This window comes from Equus caballus, chromosome 31 (genome assembly GCF_041296265.1).
Source record: "Equus caballus isolate H_3958 breed thoroughbred chromosome 31, TB-T2T, whole genome shotgun sequence".
NCBI classification, from domain to species: Eukaryota; Metazoa; Chordata; class Mammalia; order Perissodactyla; family Equidae; genus Equus; species Equus caballus.
This window is the reverse complement of record NC_091714.1, coordinates 19509959-19528306: the sequence shown is the minus strand read 5'-3', so window position 1 is coordinate 19528306 and position 18348 is coordinate 19509959. Positions and strand designations below refer to the sequence as shown.

Here is an 18348-nt window from a genome sequence, read left to right as displayed (position 1 = left end):
ATAACTTGATTTGATCATCAGGACAGTAAGTAGTAAACGTGACACAAGAAGAGACTTGAAAAAGCTCTTGCGTATTTCTGCTTTCTCTCTTGCACGGCTCATGCCGCCATGGGAACAAGGCCAGCTAGGCAGCTGTAGGGACATGAAAGACACACAGAGAAGAGCTGAGTAGTCCCGTTGGAGGCCTTCCTGGCCTGGCTAACCCCCAGCCAACCCCCCAGTTGACCATAGACACAGGAATGAGCCCAGCCTTGATCAGCTAAAACAGACCCAGATTACCAGAAATGTCTCGACATTTTAAATAGTTGTTATTTAAGCTGCTAAATTTGTATGTTCTATAGAAATCAGTAATCCATGAACCCTCATTGTTCAAACCTATATCCCAACATCACTCTTAATTGAAGAGAGTCTAGAATATTAATTATTTTTACCTGGGACATTGATTCCCTCAAACAGTCAAGGTTCTAAAAACAAGAAAGAAGGGAGAGAATTGGCATTACAGGGGCCACTAACGATAGTTACCATAGACAATAAAAAGAGAGAGAGACTGATCAATATTGTGACATCAAAGATGAATAAATTTGAGATAGAGAGACCAAAATGTTATTGATTTTCCCTGAGTCAAAAATCATCAAAATTTTTTTCCTCTTTATTTTTTTATGGAGGTAACATTGGTTTATAACATTACGTAAAACTCAGGTGTGATCCTCATATTTCAACTTCTGTATAGCCTACATCGTCCACCACCAAAAGTCCAGTTTCCATCCATCACCATTCAAATATCCCCTTTTACTCTCCCCGCTTCCCCTCTGGTACCCACCAATCTAATCTCTGTGTCTATGCATTTGTTTGTTGTTTTTGTTTTATCTTCCATATATGAATGAAATCATATGGTATTTGGCTTTCTTTGTCTGATATTTTGCTTAGCATAATACCCTCAAGGTCCATCCATGTTGTTGCAAATGGCAAGATTTCATCTTTTTTTATCGCTGAGTAGCATTCTATTTGTATATATATACGGTATGTGGTATATGTATACATATACCACATCTCCTTTATCCATTCATCAGCCATTAGGCACTTAGGTTGTTTCCAAGTCTTGCTATTGTCAATAATGCTGCAAAGAACATAGGAGTGCATATATCTTTTTGAATTAGTGTTTTCATGTTATTTAGATAAATACCCAGAAGTGGAACAGCTGGATCACATGGTATTTCTATTTCTAATTTTTTGAGGAGTCTCTATACTCTTTCCCATAGTGGCTGCATCTGTTTCTCTAATCCCACTAGTAGTGTACGAGGGTTCCCTTTTCTCCACATCCTCTCCAACACTAGTTATTTCTTGTATTTCTAGTAATAGCCATTCTGATGGGCGTGAGGTGATATCTCATTGTGGTTTTGATTTGCATTTCCCTAATAATTAGTGATGTTGAACATATTTTCATGTGCCTGTTGGCCATCTGTATATTTTTTTTTGAAAATGTCTTTTAAGAGCCTCGGCCCACTTTCTGATTGGGTTTTTTTTTTCCTTTTTGCTGTTGAATGGTATGGATTCTTCATATATTTTGGATATTAACCCCTTATCAGATGTATGATTTGCAAATATCTTCTCCCAACTGGTAGGTTGCCTTTCATTTTGTTGTTGGTTTCTTTGGCTATGCAGAAGCTTTTTAGTTTGATGCAGCTCAATTTTGTTTGTTTTTCTTTTGGTTCCCTTGCCTAAGGAGACATATTCAAAAAGATATTGCTAAGACCAATGTCAAAGAGTCAACCAACTTTTTCTGTAAAGGGCTAGACAGTAAAACATTTGAGCTTTGCAAGCAGTTTGGTCTCTGTCACAGGTCCTTAACTCTGCTACTGTAGTGCAAAAGCAGCCATAGACAACATGTAAACAAACGGACATGACGATGTTTCAATAAAACTTTTTTTTTTTTGGTGAAGAAGACTGGCCCTGAGTTAACTTCTGTGCCAACCTTCCTCTATTTTGTATGTGGGACACCATCACAGAATGGCTTGATGAGCAGTGTGTAGGTCCGTACCCAGGATCCGACACAGTGAACCCGGGCTTCCAGAGTAGAGCACATAAACTTAACCACTACACCGCTGGGCCAGCCCCAAGGCTGTTTTTACAAAAATATCTGTTGAGCTGGATCTGGCCTGTGGGGTGTAGCTTGCAGACCTCTGCTCTATCACTAAGACCATGAATGACTCTTACTTTCTTGTCCTTATCTTTCTGTTTTGAATGAATTTTATAATCAGAAAAAGATACATAAAGTTATTCTTAATTTTCAAAGAAAGGCTGGTGAGACATATCAAATCTATATTCAGACAAATTCAAAACCTTGTACATTTTCAATATTTTCAAAAAACATAAAATAAATGAACGTTCAACTCAAGTAGTTGGAAAAATAATAATTAAAATATAAAGAAATCAGCATGAAGGAATTAATCAAAAATAAAGAATAAAATAATGAATTAGAAATAGAAGAACCATAGATTTAATAGGTAAATGCAAGAACTGTGAATGTGAAGGTAATAACATGAATCACCATATCCTGAGGTTCTCTTGAAAACACACTGAATTTTTCCTCTTCAAATCTCCAAGTTTTTCTTTCTTCCATTTTTACAAGATAGAAAATTTTGTTTAGAAATAACACAATATGCTCCTAAAATGTATTCTTATTCCTAAAATGGGTAAAGCTCTGTCTCTTAAAATTCAGCTCAGCCACACTAACATGTCACCAGACACATTCTAGAGAAAGAGGACTGGCTTCATCTCCTCTTAGAAGGTTGTAGGGTTGAAGGGAAGACAGGCTGTAGGGAAGACAAACCTATACAGAGAAATGCATTTTTAGGGTAGTAAGCACGTAGTAATGAAGTTAAGGGAAGAATAGTAATAATTCTCTTTTTTTCCTCTTGAAGGAAGACAATTTATTCTGCTCAAGACAACATAACGTACAACAAGCTTTAGCAGGGAAAAATAAAAATTAAAGTGCTGTGATTTGAGTTATGGTTGTGCATTAATATTGTAAAACCTTTTAGACAAATCACTTAAATTTGTTGGGCTTCAGTTCCCTTATCTCAGAAACTAGGGTGATGATTTTACCTACAGTACTGAGCTCACAGGATATGAGGCTCCAATGAGATAATGTTCCTGAAAACCCTTTTAAATGTGTTATAAGCAAGAGTTATTTTCATCAACACCATTAGCATCACAGCGTAAATGATTGTGAATTTCACAAGTATATTTGAATTTCACACTTCTTCCATTTGCTCTAGAAAACCACCTTCAGTCACCACTTCAAGTCATCACTTTTTTAAATGAATGGTGTACAAAGGACCTTGATTCACAAATATAATGGCTGCTCTCCTTCATCTTAAAGCCATAGTCACACCCTAAGTTAGTTAAGATCGGTATGCTTGGGTTTAATGTAATAAAGATAAATCAGAACTTTCATCAATGGACTCAAAGAACAGGCCTGAACGCTATCTCAAAAGACTGATGATTGGATGCACACTTCATGCCTTAAAAGTTAAAATTTTTAAGGTATATGGGAATAATTTTTATGATTCTCTACTTTCCCTTTTTTAAATAAACTGACCAATTATGCATTATTAAAATATTAGTTTGCAAGCTGGAATTATTTCAAATTGAGAACGTATAAGAACACTTATGACAGATCTATTAAACAAATAAATACAGATTGATCCCCAACTCAATCTCAGGTATAGCAATAGACACCGTGGGGAATAGAAAGATGAATAAAGCTAAGTAGCTACTTTCAAGGCCCTGAAAACTCACAGATTTCTCACGGACGTGAAAGCTCCCCTTGTACCCCTGTGTACCTCCTGAAGTTGTGCAGATCACAACTTGCATAACCTTTTAAAGGGCCTAACAGTTGTAAGGTGGTCAAAATGAAATGCATCCTCGGTTTTGGTGAACCAATCAGACACAGGCACTAAAAATACAACCTGATATTTTCAAGTCTGTGTTGTATGTCAGCCACATTAATCATTTTTATTGTTGGGAGTTGTCACTACATTCCTACAACTATATTAGAAAGAGGCATCGCAAAGGAAAAACAGAAGAAAACTCAGGCTAAATATTCAGCAATATTTTTATACCTTGTATGTATGTACTTATCATTCATTCATTCCTTTAATTTTTTTCAGCAGATATTGAGTTCCTACAATGTGCCAGATCTGTAAGTGATGGAGTAGGTGGAAAACACGATGATTAACAAGATCTCTAAATTATTTTCAAAGAGTAGCAGAAGGTCTTTGAAGGGTTTTAAGGTTAATGACATGATCCAATTTACATTTTAAAATTTCTCAGATAGCAAGAAGATGAAAGGGTGGAGTGGGGAGGAAAAAGGAATCAAAGAAACTGGAAATTAAGTTAATACGCTCTGTCAATGTTTCTGGCAGGTTTCCGACATCATTGTATCACGATTAAAGTGTGTGTGAGCATGTTTCGACTCCTTTATCCTAGACTCTAAGCTCCTTGTTATCAGGAATCACATATCGCACTGCTTGATAACTTATGTCCAGAATTTTCTAGACTTATCTTGATTTAAAAGTTTGTCCTGGGGCTGGCCTGGCACTGTAGCTGTTGGGTTCACATACTCTGCTTCAGTGGCCCAGGGTTTGAGGCTTCAGATCCCAAGCGTGGACCTAGCACTGCTCCTCAAGCCATGCCGTGGCAGGTGTCCCACATATAAAATAGAGGAAGATGGACACAGATGTTAGCTCAGGGCTAATCTTCCTCAGGAAAAAAAATTTGTCCTGAAATTCCCGTATACAATAAAGAACATGCAGGAAATTCTAATAACTTATCCTCCAAATGACATCTCTCCATCTCCTGCACCCAGAAGCAACATAAAGCCTTCCTCATTTGGGTTCAGAATATATGGCCACTGCACTCAGGTACCTAACACATGGTAAGTTTAACTCCCACATATTTTTTTAAAATTACTTTCAGGCAACTTTTGAAAATGTGAGAAGACTAAAAAATAATATCAACTTCTTTGTGATTTTCAGCCACTTTCCTGGAACTAGATGCATTTGCTATTTATCATTTTTTCTTTATTTTGGACTCATCAGCTAACTTTCAAGGCAATTTGAGTTCACTTTTTGTGAACGAGTCTTCACTCGTTCAGAGTGAATTTCAGAGAAAATATTCTGTCAAGGGCTTTGGGACAATCAAGATAAATGGCATCCCTACATTTCTCTCATGCTAATCACCCCTTTATGAATCTGTCTGAAAGAATGTATTCCTCTGTGCCAGGCTGCTCTTGACACAGCCCTGACGCTGCTGCCCTGAGTGCTGTGTCTGCTCCATGCCCCATCGCTTCATTCTCTGTCTTGTCCCCTATGGAGATTCTTCTCCACCTGAGGTTCTGTTCTCAGAGCAATCCTGCTTGGGAGTTTGGATATTAGGGGTTGACATTTTGGAAGAATGAAATAACTGATCTCTTATGTAATCTTCACCCTCAGACATTTATATTTTTCTATTTCTCTGCTTAAAATTTAGATCATCTGTAAAAAATATATACATAATGAATTTGGGGAAATTTGAGTTTACCCTTTAGATTACCTTCTAATTGTTGCCGATGTTTTGCAAAACTCACACATATAATGTGAAAGAAAAGAAATATTAGACAGCAATCATTGCATAGCAAAACTATCAAAGAGCGGATTTTGATCCTTTTCTAAACTAAGCTGGACTAGGAAGGAATCATAAATAAGATTCAAATTTGACTGATAACTTCATGTGAATGATGTGGTGGAAAGAGATAGAGCGTTGGTTTTTCCACTTTTTTGTATTTGCTAGAACTTCAGATAATGAGGGTTTGTTGTAAAAACATATATGGAAAAAAGAACTAAGGGAATCTTTGCTAACCCCAGAAGCAGGCATATTCTGGACCTCAGAGGAAAGGAATAGATGTTGGGAATTAAAAGGATCCACAGGCATTTTACTATCAACATTAACTTGCCACTCTCTAGTTAGACAATCTCTTGCCGGTATCATGACTCAGCTCCTCTCTCTGTCTCTACAGCTGGGTATCTTTTAGCTTCTGCTTCGTCATGATATCTGTGATTTGAACTTGAATGAATTCACAATCCCTACATACTCATCGTCTCTCATGACTACTGCCATTTTATCGTCTCTGATGTCTGACATTTGCATCTTTTTCAGCATCAGCCTTCGTTACCAACTGGAACACTCTCTTTGTATTTTGCATTCAAATCCTCCAAGCAAGGGAATCTGATGAGTGTTATTTAATCACCATCATTTTGGTTGGGCAAAATTCTCATGCCAGCTATCTCACAGGCTGCTACTAGCCAATAATTCTGGAGTCAATTTCCCAGCCCTGGCCTAATCAGCTGCTGCAGGTGGGACACAATCGTGTGGTAATTGTCCTTGATGGGTTATTGTTCAAGAAGCTGTCTATAACTACCCAGTGCTGTGGGCAGGGGCCCAGACTTCCTTTCCAGTAAACTTGGCTTCTTCAAGGCCCCATTTCCACATCTGTAACAGGAAAAGTTGAATCACACGTCCATCACAATTCCTCTCAAACTCTAAGGTATTATGAGTCTGTCTTTTTTATTTGTTCACTTTTTTCTTTTCTTTCTTCTTGTTACTAGTGTGCTGGGTAATTTTCTAGATGTTGAGAAAACAGCAGTGCCTGAGACCGACCAAATGTATGACAAGATTCTGGCAGGAATAAAAATTTACCCCAGCTGGTCCAAATTAGATGGTTTTAATCAAAGAGCTAATTATGTATTTTGGGAAATGTTTAGGGTGTAAACAAGGGAAGTTGAGGCACCCCAAGACCAGCAAGAGTGAGAAGCCACTGCCACATCTAATGTCGAATGAGCATGGGGGACATAATGTTACAGACACCAATGAGACTTGAAGACAATGGAGGAAGAGCTTCCTGGAAGAAGATGTGGTCACGAGGGATTCTGCCCAAGGACAAGGAAATTGAGGGAAGAAGTTCCCCCATCTCTCTCTCCTCCCACAGTCTAGTTTCCTACCAGGGATTCCCATTGGCTAAACTCAACTGGAAATATGAGAGCAAGCGAGTCAAGGTGATGTAGGCTTCAGCCTCTGAGAGCATAGTGCAGAGCCGACAAGAACAGAAGATGGTAGAAGGGAGTCAAATGGAAAATAATTGGCACATGGATCTTACCATCAAGAAAGATCAAACAGATTAAAAAATTTAAGTAAAATAATATAATGTAAAACAAAATTTGATAAAAAATAAATACAGTAAAGAAAAAAGGGGTAAAGAGGATAGAAAATGATTTTCATGGAAAGAGGGCTTATTTAGAATGTGTGGAAAAATAGCACATGTTGACCAATTTGTGTCATTTTAATACAGAGATAAAGGGTTTTTGCCTTGGACTTTTTTATTTTGGAATATTTGATATGTGAAAGGAATGTATGTGATATATGCAACTTATGCACTTAAAAAGTAAAGCAAACACCCATGAACCACCACCAATTAAAAAAGAAAATATTATTAACACCATTTCTTTGTTCTTCATCATCCTTTTCTGCTTTCTCACTCTACACCAATAGAACTCACTAGCCTGAGTTTTAATTTTTTTTTTTTTTTGAGGAAGATTAGCCCTAAGCTAACATCTGCCACCAATCCTCCTCTTTTTGCTGAGGAAGACCGGCCCTGAACTAACATCTGTGCCCATCTTCCTCTACTTTATACGTGGGACACCTACCACAGCATGGCTTGACATGCAGTGCATTGGGCCAAACCAGGAATCCAAAGCAGAGAACCCCGGACCACAGAAGTGGAATATGCCAACTTAACCTCTGCACCACTAGGTTGGCCCCTGAGTTTTAATTTTTCACCACACCCTTTTCTTTTAATATATTTTAGTTTTGTTTATTTTTTGGAATTTATAAACCTGACATCTTATGTTCATTCTTTTGAGTCTTGCTTTCTTAACTCAATATTACTTTTTAATATTCACCCACATAGTGATGCACATCATTGTAGTTCAACTTCACTACTGAATAGGTGTTTCATCATATGAATACTGTATAATTTGTCCATCCATTTTCCTAAGGGCATTGTGTTCTTGCCAATTTGTTGCTGTTATGATGCTGATGCAGATAGTCCTCTTTTGGATACATGAGCAAGTATTTCTTTATGATATACGGTGTAGGCAGGAATAGAATTGTTGAGTTATGGAGACTGCGCATGTTCAATTTTACAAAATCACGCCAACTTGTCTTTCATAATGGTTGTATCTGTGTACACTCTCACTAGCAACATTTAAGAGTTTCCCTTGATTCAAGTACTCTCTATCATTACATACTATGGGTTGAATGTTTGTATCCGCCCAAAATTAATATGTTGAAATCTTACCCCCCAAGCTGATGGTATTAGGAGGTAGGGCCTTTGCGAGGTGACTGGGTCATGAATGGGATTATTGCCCTTATAAAAGTGTTCCCAGAGAGCTCCCTCACCCCTTCTGCCATATGAGGTCACAGTGAGAAGGTGACCATCTATGAGGAAGTGGGTCCTCACCGGACACCAAATCTGCTGGTGCCTTGATCTTGAACTTCCCACCAGAACTAGGAAAAATAAATTTCTGCTATTTACAAACTGTTTGAGCTGTTTGTTATAACAGCCCAAATGGACTAACACACTAGGTATGGTCAGATTTTGTATATTTGTTAATAGAGCAAGCATGTAATGGTAATTCATTGTGCTTTTAAATTGCGCTAACCTTAATAAATTTATTGCTGTTTTCTATAATTAATGCCCACTGTGTTTACCCTTCTGTGAAATACTCTGTTCATATCTTTTACCTATTTTTCTAGTGGGTCATTTTTTTAATTTTCTCTTTAATTCCTACGACTTCTTTATATATTCTGAATACTAACTCTTAATCTGTTTCTGTGTTCCAAGTCTCTCTTCCCATTTTGGGGCATTGTCTTTTCTCTTTCTTTATGAAATCTTTTGATAAACAGAAATTCTTTTTAATACTGTTGATTATTCAATATTTTCTCTCACCTGTGCACTTTTCTTCCTTTAAGAGTCCTTCTTGGAGAGACATGCAAGACGGTGTAACAGTTCTCTACCCTCAGACCCCCCACAGAACTTCAAGTTTGGCAGTCACCCACTGATGAGAGTACCTTGTGGGAGTCAGGAGTCCAGCAGAGACATTCCAGCCCATCATTGGAGAAAAAAGAAAATCCAAGAATAGACACACTGACAAAGATGAGAGGCACAGTTTCCTTTTGCCTGTGTAGCCCCTCCCCCTAGGCCGCAGAGCTCGGTGCCAGGAGAGACCCCCTCGCCCTCACCCACGACTTTCTCCCACGGAGGGAGGTGAGTATGTATGAGTGAACTCCGGCTTCCCAACTGTGCAGGACACTGCCCAAGAGGCCCACTTCTTTCTCACCTTAAACAGATTACTGAGGTGATTTGCAGGGCTGAGGGGTTGGGAAAAGCAGGAAGCACAGAAGCCAGGGTTTGGAATAATCTCAGGGACAGTACTAACAGCTTCACAGTTCTTCCTACTTGCAGACTAATGGACTCCATCATGAAACCCACCCACGAACTGCTGGGGATGCCTTGGCTGGGGACCCCCGAACTGGCCCATGGGCACCCCCAATGCTCTATGTGCCCCACTCATACCCTCTCCTCCTCCCAGTGGCCAGCCTCCAGGTGTGCTCCCGCAGACAGCAGGAGCCAATCTGGAGACGGTGAGCAAGCGCAGAAAGTTAGCCTGGCTCTGAGGGGTTGGGAGAAGGCTAACAAACTTGAGCATTTCCGGGCACTTCCCTGGGGAAAACAAACAGGAAGCTCACAGCATCGGGCTTTGTGGGAGCAAGAGAAGGGATACAATCTTAAGAATTCTCCCCCAAGAGGGAACCAGAAGTGTGGAGCCATGTATCCAGAGAAAAGGTTTAGAAAGCCTTGGAATCCTAAACCTGACTGACGGTGAAGATGTCCTCCCAAACCCAGTCAGTCAAGACAGAGGAAGTGCTTCTTCTTCAAATGCAAAGACAGCAACACAAGACTTCAAGAAACATGGAAAATCAAGGAAACGTGACACCACTAAAGGAACACAACTTTCCACTCACTGACCCTAAAGAAAGAAATTTCTAGAAACACACTACTTACCAGGACCAAGTCATGAATAGAAAATCTGAACAGATGGATTATTAGTGAGGAGGGAAAACTGTTGGTGGGGATATAAGTTGGTACAGCCATTATGGAAAGCAGTACGGAGGCACCTCAAAAATTTAAAAAGAGAGCTATCATATAATCCAGCAATTTCACTTTTAAGTATAAAGCTGAAGGAAATGAAATCAGTATCTCAAAGAGATATCTGTACACCCATGTTCATTACAACAGTATTTACAGCAGCCCAGATGTGGAAATAACCTAAGTATCTGTTGACGAATGAATGGATTAAGAAAATATGATATATTTGTACAATGAAATATTATTTGGCCATAAAAAAGAAGGGAATCTTGCCATTTTTGACAACATGGATAACCTGGAAGGCATTATGCTAAGCGAAATATGCCAGACAGAGAGAGACAAATGCTGTATGGTATCACTTATATGTGGAATAAAAAAAAAAAGTTGAACTCATAGAAACAGAGAGTAGAATGGTGGTTTACAGGGGCTGGCGGCTGGGGCAAATGGGGAGATGGTGGTCAGAGAGTATTGTTCTGAGGATCTAACGTACAGCATGGTGACTATAGCTAATAATACTGTATTGTATACTTGAAATTTACCGAGGGTAGATTTTACGCATCCTCACCACACACACACAAAAAGCTAACTAGGTGAGGTGATGGATGCGTTAATTAACTTGATTGTGGCAGGTAATCATTCACAATGTATATGTATGTGAAATCATCACGTTGCACATTTTGAATATATACAATTTTATTTGCCAAGTATACCTTAATAACACTGCAGGGAGAGTCTTTCTCTATCCTGAGATTACAGATAGTCTCTTGTATTGTCTTCTAAAAGAGGAAATCAGAAAGCTACAGCCTGCAGGAAACTGCCTGTGTTTGTAAATAAAGCTTCGTGCGACACAGCCACACCTATTTTTTTTGTATAATGTCTATGCTGCTTTGCAATACAATGACAGAGTCGAGAGTTGTGACAGAGACCTTATGATCCACAAAGCCTAAAATATTTACTATGTTCCTTTAGGAGAAAGTGTGCTGACCTGGTAAGAAAATACTATTGTTCCTTTCTCATTCACTTCAATTTGTTTGGAGATTGTGATACAATTTTTCTTTCTTCAGATGGATTCCAAATGATCATAGCACCATTTATTAAATAGTCCACTCTTTCCTTGTGGGTCTAAAGTGTCACCGCTGTCATTTATCAAGATTCCGTGTATACGTGGGTCTATTTACGGGCACTCTCCCATTGGTGTGTCGGTCCATCCCTGTATCGTTTCAACACTGTCTGAATCTTGACATCCGGAAAGCTGTATTCTACTGAATACACGCTGTATTCTACTGCAAGAGTATCTTCTCTTTACCTGGACATTCAATCTTCTATAAAATTTTAGCTTTAGTTCAGAAAGTTTCATGAGAAATACATCAGGTATTTTGAGTAATCTGTAGGTCAGATTTATCTTTAGATCAGAATTGTCATCTTTATTCTTTTGAGTATCATTAATTGTGAAGCTGTTCTGTTACGTGTTTATTTTCATACACACAGCACACACATTATCTTCTTTAACGTCTTTCAGTAGTATAAAAAATTTTTTCAGTAAAGGTTTGCACATGATTTATTTGATTTATTCCTATATGTTGTTTTTTATAATGCTAAATCATCTTTTTAATTAATTTTTAAACTCTATTGTTATTTTTAGATAATAATCTTACATTCAAGAACCTTGCTAAGTTAGCATATTTCTAATAATTTGACGGTATGTCATTTTGGGTTTACTGTGCAAAAAACTAATGATAGTTTTGTTTCTTCCCTTCCAATCATTTTATATTTTATTTTATTTTTCTCTGATGCACAACTTAGAATGTCAAGAACAATAACCAACAGAAATAGTGATAGTGGTCAACTGTCTCATTCCTGATTTCAAAAGAAATGCCTAAAATATTTCATTATTAAGTACAATGTTCACTGTAGATTTTTGATATGTGCATTTATCAGGTTAAGAAATGTGCCTTCTATTCCCAATTTTCAACAGTTTTTATTTATGAATTATTTACTTGATTGATTTAATTTTATTTATGAATTTTATCAAGTATTTCACTGCAATGATTGATAAGAACATTTCCCCCCTAATCTGTTAATGTACTATATTATCTGATGCTAAACCACTTTTGTATGCATGGGATATATAAAAATTAGTAGTGATACCTTATCTTTCTTAATACACTGTTGGATTTCACCTGTTAATATTCATTTATGATTCTATATGTATCTGAGTTCTCAGAACTTGCCAGCGATAACTCTTTGTCTTTGTTTGGATTTAGTGTTATCATTAGCCTTATAGAATGTGTTGAAAGTATGCTGCTTTTTTTTTTTCATGGTTTGGGAGAATTTCCATAAGCTTGAAGATATTTAGTCCTTGAATTTTCATAGCTTTCCCTTATAAACTATCTTGACCTTGTATTTTCCTTGTGGGGAGATTTTTTTTTTAACATTTTATTTTTCCTTTTTCTCCCCAAAGCCCCCCGGTGCATAGTTGTATATTCTTCGTTGTGAGCTAACTTTGTTCACAGAAATTCTTAATTTGATGCAATTAAATCCATTAATGATGCTTTTGGAATTTTGTTTCAGAAATTCTTCCCTAACCCTGGGGGACATTGTCTTCTGCCTTTATGATTTCCTTTGGTTTCTTTCTTTTTTTAAAAAAAAAGAAGATTTTTTTTATTTTTTTCCTTTTTCTCCCCAAAGCCCCCCGGTACATAGTTGTATATTTTAGTTGTGAGTCCTTCTAGTTGTGGAATGTGGGACGCTGCCTCAGTGTAATTTGATGAGCAGTGCCATGTGCGCGCCCAGGATTCGAACCAACGAAACACTGGGCCGCCTGCAGCAGAGTGTGCGAACTTAACCACTTGGCCACGGGGCCAGCCCCGGGAAGATTTTTAATTATTGATTCAATTTCTTTTACAGTTATAGATCTATTCAAGTTTTCTATTTCTTCTTGAAGGAATTTTGTGTTATATTTTTTCCTTATACTTGTCTATTTTGTCTAAATTTTTAATTTTTTGGTAAAAAGCTTTCCAGAGTTTTTTACTTATTATCTTTTATCTCTGTTTTGTCTCTAATGATAGCTCTTTTGGGATTTCTCATGTTGTTTATCTGGGTTTTCTATCTTTTCTACTTGTACATCAGTTATGTCAGAGTTTGATGATATTTTTTTCCTTTCCAAAGAAGTAATTTTGGCTTATTGATTCTCTCCAACATGTTTGTTTTCTATTTTACTGATTTATACTCTTATCTTTGTTATATGCTTGCCTCTATTTTATTTGAGTTTGTTTTCTTGTTCCTTTTCTAACTTCTGACGATGATGCTTAGCTATTGATTTGGGACCTTTATTATTTTCTCATAAGTGGATTGAAGTCTATATGTTTGTCTCTAAACACTGCTTGCCCTGCATCCTTACAAGGTTGAGAAGTAGTTTTAAAATTATAATTTTATTAATTCTAAATATGCTCTAATTCTTTTCTAATATTACTTTTCATCTGAGTTATTCAAACACATGTTTTTAAATTTCTAAATGTATGGGATTTAAAAAAATTATTCTTTAGTTATTGATTTCTTGATTAATTGCACTGCTGTCAGATACGTGGTCTGCATAATATTGGTTCATTGAAATTTGTTGAGGTTTGCTTGCTTTATGGTCAACAAACTTTTTATCTCTATGATGCAGGTCCCTTGGTATTTATTAAGGCTTGATTCATAGTCTTAAATATGATTGATTTCAAAAATGCTCTTTGTGGTCTAGAAAATTAAGTCCATTCCCCGATAGAGAAATAGATTGTCTTCTAGATGTTGCTTCTTAACTGTGTTATTCAACCGTTTCACATAGCCATTGGCCCAGTTATCAATAACTAAGAGAGATGTGTTGAAATATCCCACTGCAATTCCGGATATTTCTGTTCCTTCTTGTAATTCTGTCAGTTTTTTGCTTTATATATTTTTAATCTTTGCTGTTGTATTCTTAAGAGGTATTTCATTCTCCTAGTGGATTCAAACCTGTAATAATATATAATGATATTTTTTATCTCATATGATGTTTTCTGTCTTAAGGTCTATGTTTCTGATACTGTTATATTAGTTAGAACCATGGAAAATTGCTGGTTTTGTAGCTCAAAATTGGCAACTTCAGAGGTTTCAATCTAATAGCTTTGTCAGTTTGGTTGTTCTCTGTGTGCTTATGTGTTGGGTATGTCTCTTCTAAACAGAATGTAGCATGTAGCTTGAATTTTTAAAAGCATGTAGTCTGACAATCTATGTCAGTTTCCAGTGTTTCCTCATATACTTAGATTTCTTTCTATCACCCTATTTTGTACGTTCTATTTGTCCCAAACTTTGTGATTTTTTCCTCTTTTCATGTCTTCTTTCAGATTGATTTTTTTCCATTTTGCTTTCCATTTTTTCCTGTTACAACTTTGGGATATAAACATTCAATCTTTCTTTTTCAGTGATTATCTTGAAATTTTAATGTACATACTTAGAAAAGTCTGACAGTGATCAGTACCTTTATCCTCTGCCCAAGAATACGATGACCTTCAAACATAACTCCAGTCCCTTCCTCTCAGTTCCTAGCTATTGTTGCCCAAACATTTAGCTCTTTGTTGCTTTGTTTTCACTCCACAAATTGGACATTACTATTATTATTATTATCATGAATTTATATAGACAAAATTATATAGATTTTGTTCTTCATGAATTCTGACTATGTAGATGTTGGCCCTATTATTCAATTTCCATGCTTATCAACCTCTCATATTTTCCATCTATTTGTCTATCTTCTGTGTTTTATAAGATGTTTGGAGATCTATATTACACTTTACTAATTTTCTATTTATTTGTTTCTGTTACCCTATATAACACTTTCATTGAGCTTTAAATTCATTTATTATGTTTTTGAATTCTGGAATTTCTATAAACTAGTGCTTTTTTAATCATGTGGCTTAAAAGCCATGTAGCCCAAAGTCCGAGTTCCTATCCCAGAATCTAATGTTGATTCCAACTCAGTTTGTGTTCTCTGCCCCAGAATGCAAAAGGCCCAACACCTCCTAAGACTTATACGGTCGTGGGCAGCATAACAACATTTTAGTCAATGACGGACCACGTAATATACTGATGGTGGTCCCATAGGATTAGTACCATATAGTCTAGGTGTGTAGTAGGCTAGATCACCTAGGTTTGTGTAAGTACACTCTATGATGTTCGCATAATGACGAAATCGCCTAATGATGCACTTCTCAGAACATGTCCCTATCATTAAGTGACACATGACTGTACCTCCATTGGTTTAGCCTCCAAAAAAGTGGTGTGTGGTCTGACAGTCTATATTTATTTACTTACAAGCAACCCTAAATTATGTTTCTAGACAATATTGCCATGATAAGCAAATGAGATGAACACTTGGCCTAACAACTACTAAGACTCACTGAAAGGTCATAATGTTTAAAACAGTATGATATTAATGCAAAAAGCCCAAATTGACCTACAGATCAGGATTGCGATGACATAGACTCATATCTCAAATTTACTACATAATAAAGACAGCGCCGCAAATCAGACTGTTTAGTAAATGATGATAGGGAAGTTGTTTATTATGGAGAAAAATCCATACCTATTACCACATACAAAGATGGGATCCAATATACTAAAGAAATAAACCAAATGGGGGGCTGGCCCCATGGCCGAGTGGTTAAGTTCGCGTGCTCTGCTGCAGGCGGCCCAGTGTTTCATTGGTTCGAATCCTGGGCGCGGACATGGCACTGCTCATCAAATCACACTGAGGCAGCGTCCCACATGCCACAACTAGAAGGACTCACAACTAAAATATACAACTATGTACCGGGGTCTTTGGGGAGAAAAAGGAAAAAAATAAAAAAATCTTTAAAAAAAAAAGAAAAGAAAGAAACCAAAGGAAATCATAAAGGCAGAAGACAATGTCCCCCAGGGTTAGGGAAGAACTTCTGAAACAAAATTCCAAAAGCATCATTAATGGATTTAATTGCATCAAATTAAGAATTTCTGTGAACAAAGTTAGCACAAAGATGTTGCAGAGACATGATATTTATCGTGTCTAAAATCACAAAGAAATTATTATCTAGACTATACCAGGAACTCATGCATAAGCATAGAAATCCCAAATTTTAAAAATGGGTAAAGGATATTTGAGTCACTTCATAGTCAAAGAAACCCAAAGTTTTAACAAAATATATGATTCATGCCCAATATCATTAGTAATCATAGGAATGCAAATTAAAACAAAAAAGAGATATCTCTTTAGACCCACCAGATGCTAAATGCAGAGTGTTGAGTGAAAAAAATAAGAAACACAAGACAATGCATGTAAATTAAAACTACAAAAAATAATGCATGGTTTGCACTAAAGCTTTAAAGTAAATGAATATAAACCAAATATATATTAAGAAATTAGAAAAGAGGACCAAAGGTCTTGCAAAGACCAATGACCACCAGATGACCAGAAACGCAGAGGATTACTAAGGAACTCTTGGCTCATTAAAAGAAAGCAAAACCGTAGTATGCAGGTGAAATTACACTATGTCATCTTGGACTGCCAATTCCACCGTGGGAGTCCTGGCACAGCCCCCCAGCTCAGGAGCCCGCCGTCATCTAAGCTCTTCGCTTCCCTGTGAATCTCCTGGCTCCCCACAGTCTTAACCATCCTTCTGTAGGCTGAGGATAAGATGGCTCTTCATCTAGATTTCCAAATATTTCTATTCCTACAGAATTGTAGCATTGGAATAAGCAAGCGATGCTGTTTCTTTATATAAATTGAAATTTTGACCAAAACTTTTTTCTCTTATTTTCTTGTATCCTCTTTTCTACCCATTCCCTCAGCAGAATTTATTGCCTCCAGGAAGGGATAATACAGCAGAGAAGCAGAGAAAATCTTTTTGGTGTTAAAAGTATAACTATGAAGCACATAACTTCTAGGCCATAAAATATTATATTTGGAAAACCAGATAAAGAGCCAGGTGAGCTTGTCCTCAGACTACGTAAAGATGGTCAGGACCATGGGGCACGAGAGCTGCCACAGCGTAAGCAGACCTTAGATGACAGTGGGCCCTGAACTCTGTGTCCTGCAGGAAGTCCTCCCCATGGGAACTGAGAATCCAAGATCAGACGGAACAGGGCCCCTAGCCCCAGGGGAGAGTCTGGAGTCAGCAGGATGCTTGCATTCCTGGTCCATCAGCTTGGCTCCCTAGCATGGCACCGGGACAGACCTGAGGCCACCTCACAGAGCATCCTGCAATAACGCAGGAACAGCCCTTGTGCCCGACAGCAGAGTGAGACAGCCGCTGTGAGAGCCCTTCGTCAGATCATGGTGGATGCACCAGGGGCCCAAAGTCACAATGGGAATAGGGACCCCTCAGATAAGTCTATGCAAATGAAGAATGATTTCAAGGAAAGGCCTTCTCCACCCTCCTTAAATCTTGCCCTAGAACTTAGACATAACTCCACAGAAAGGAACAGTTGTTCTCAGTGTGGGGCTATTTTGCCCCCCAGCAGATATTTGGCAATGTCTAGAGACAAGTTTTGGTGTTACAACAGGAAGTGCTACTGGCATCTGGTAGGCAGAGGTCAAGGATGCTGCTGAACGCCCTGCAGTGCACAGAACAGCTCCCAAAACACAGAATGGCCCAGCCCAAAATATCAGTGATCTCAAGGTTGAGAAACACTTCCCTAAACTGAAATCAGGTTTTGCCTACTTGGCATAATAAGAGATTTATAATAGAAATTGTTCATTTATTTAAAAATAAGGAAAATTATGCCTAATTCATGGATTGAAATGTGCAACCACTTGTTTATGCTAAGGAATATATTCCCTCTCTGATATAAAAAAAGTCAACAATCATCAGTTTTGCATTTACTGAAAAGTTTTGAGGGTGGAAGAAAAGCTGAAGTAGCTTTAAAGGAAGATAAAGTAACCCCCACACAAGAAGGAAAGAGAAATGGAGGCAAGAAGACAGATGCTAGAAGCTCAGAACAATATCCGAAGCAAGTGAGAGGAGGAAAGCAAGGGAGAAGAAAATGATGTTCAGCTAAGTCATCCATGGAGCACCATTCAGCAGAGAATAAGCCGTTCCTGACCAAGG

The 18348-nt window shown here is 37.6% G+C and overlaps 1 long non-coding RNA gene across 4 annotated transcripts in view; it reads right to left on the bottom strand.

Annotated features, from left to right (window-relative positions):
• LOC111771392 (uncharacterized) overlaps positions 1–18348 on the bottom strand; it is a 280695-nt gene that overhangs the window by 122754 nt on the left and 139593 nt on the right. The gene's annotated exons all lie outside the window — the stretch shown is intronic.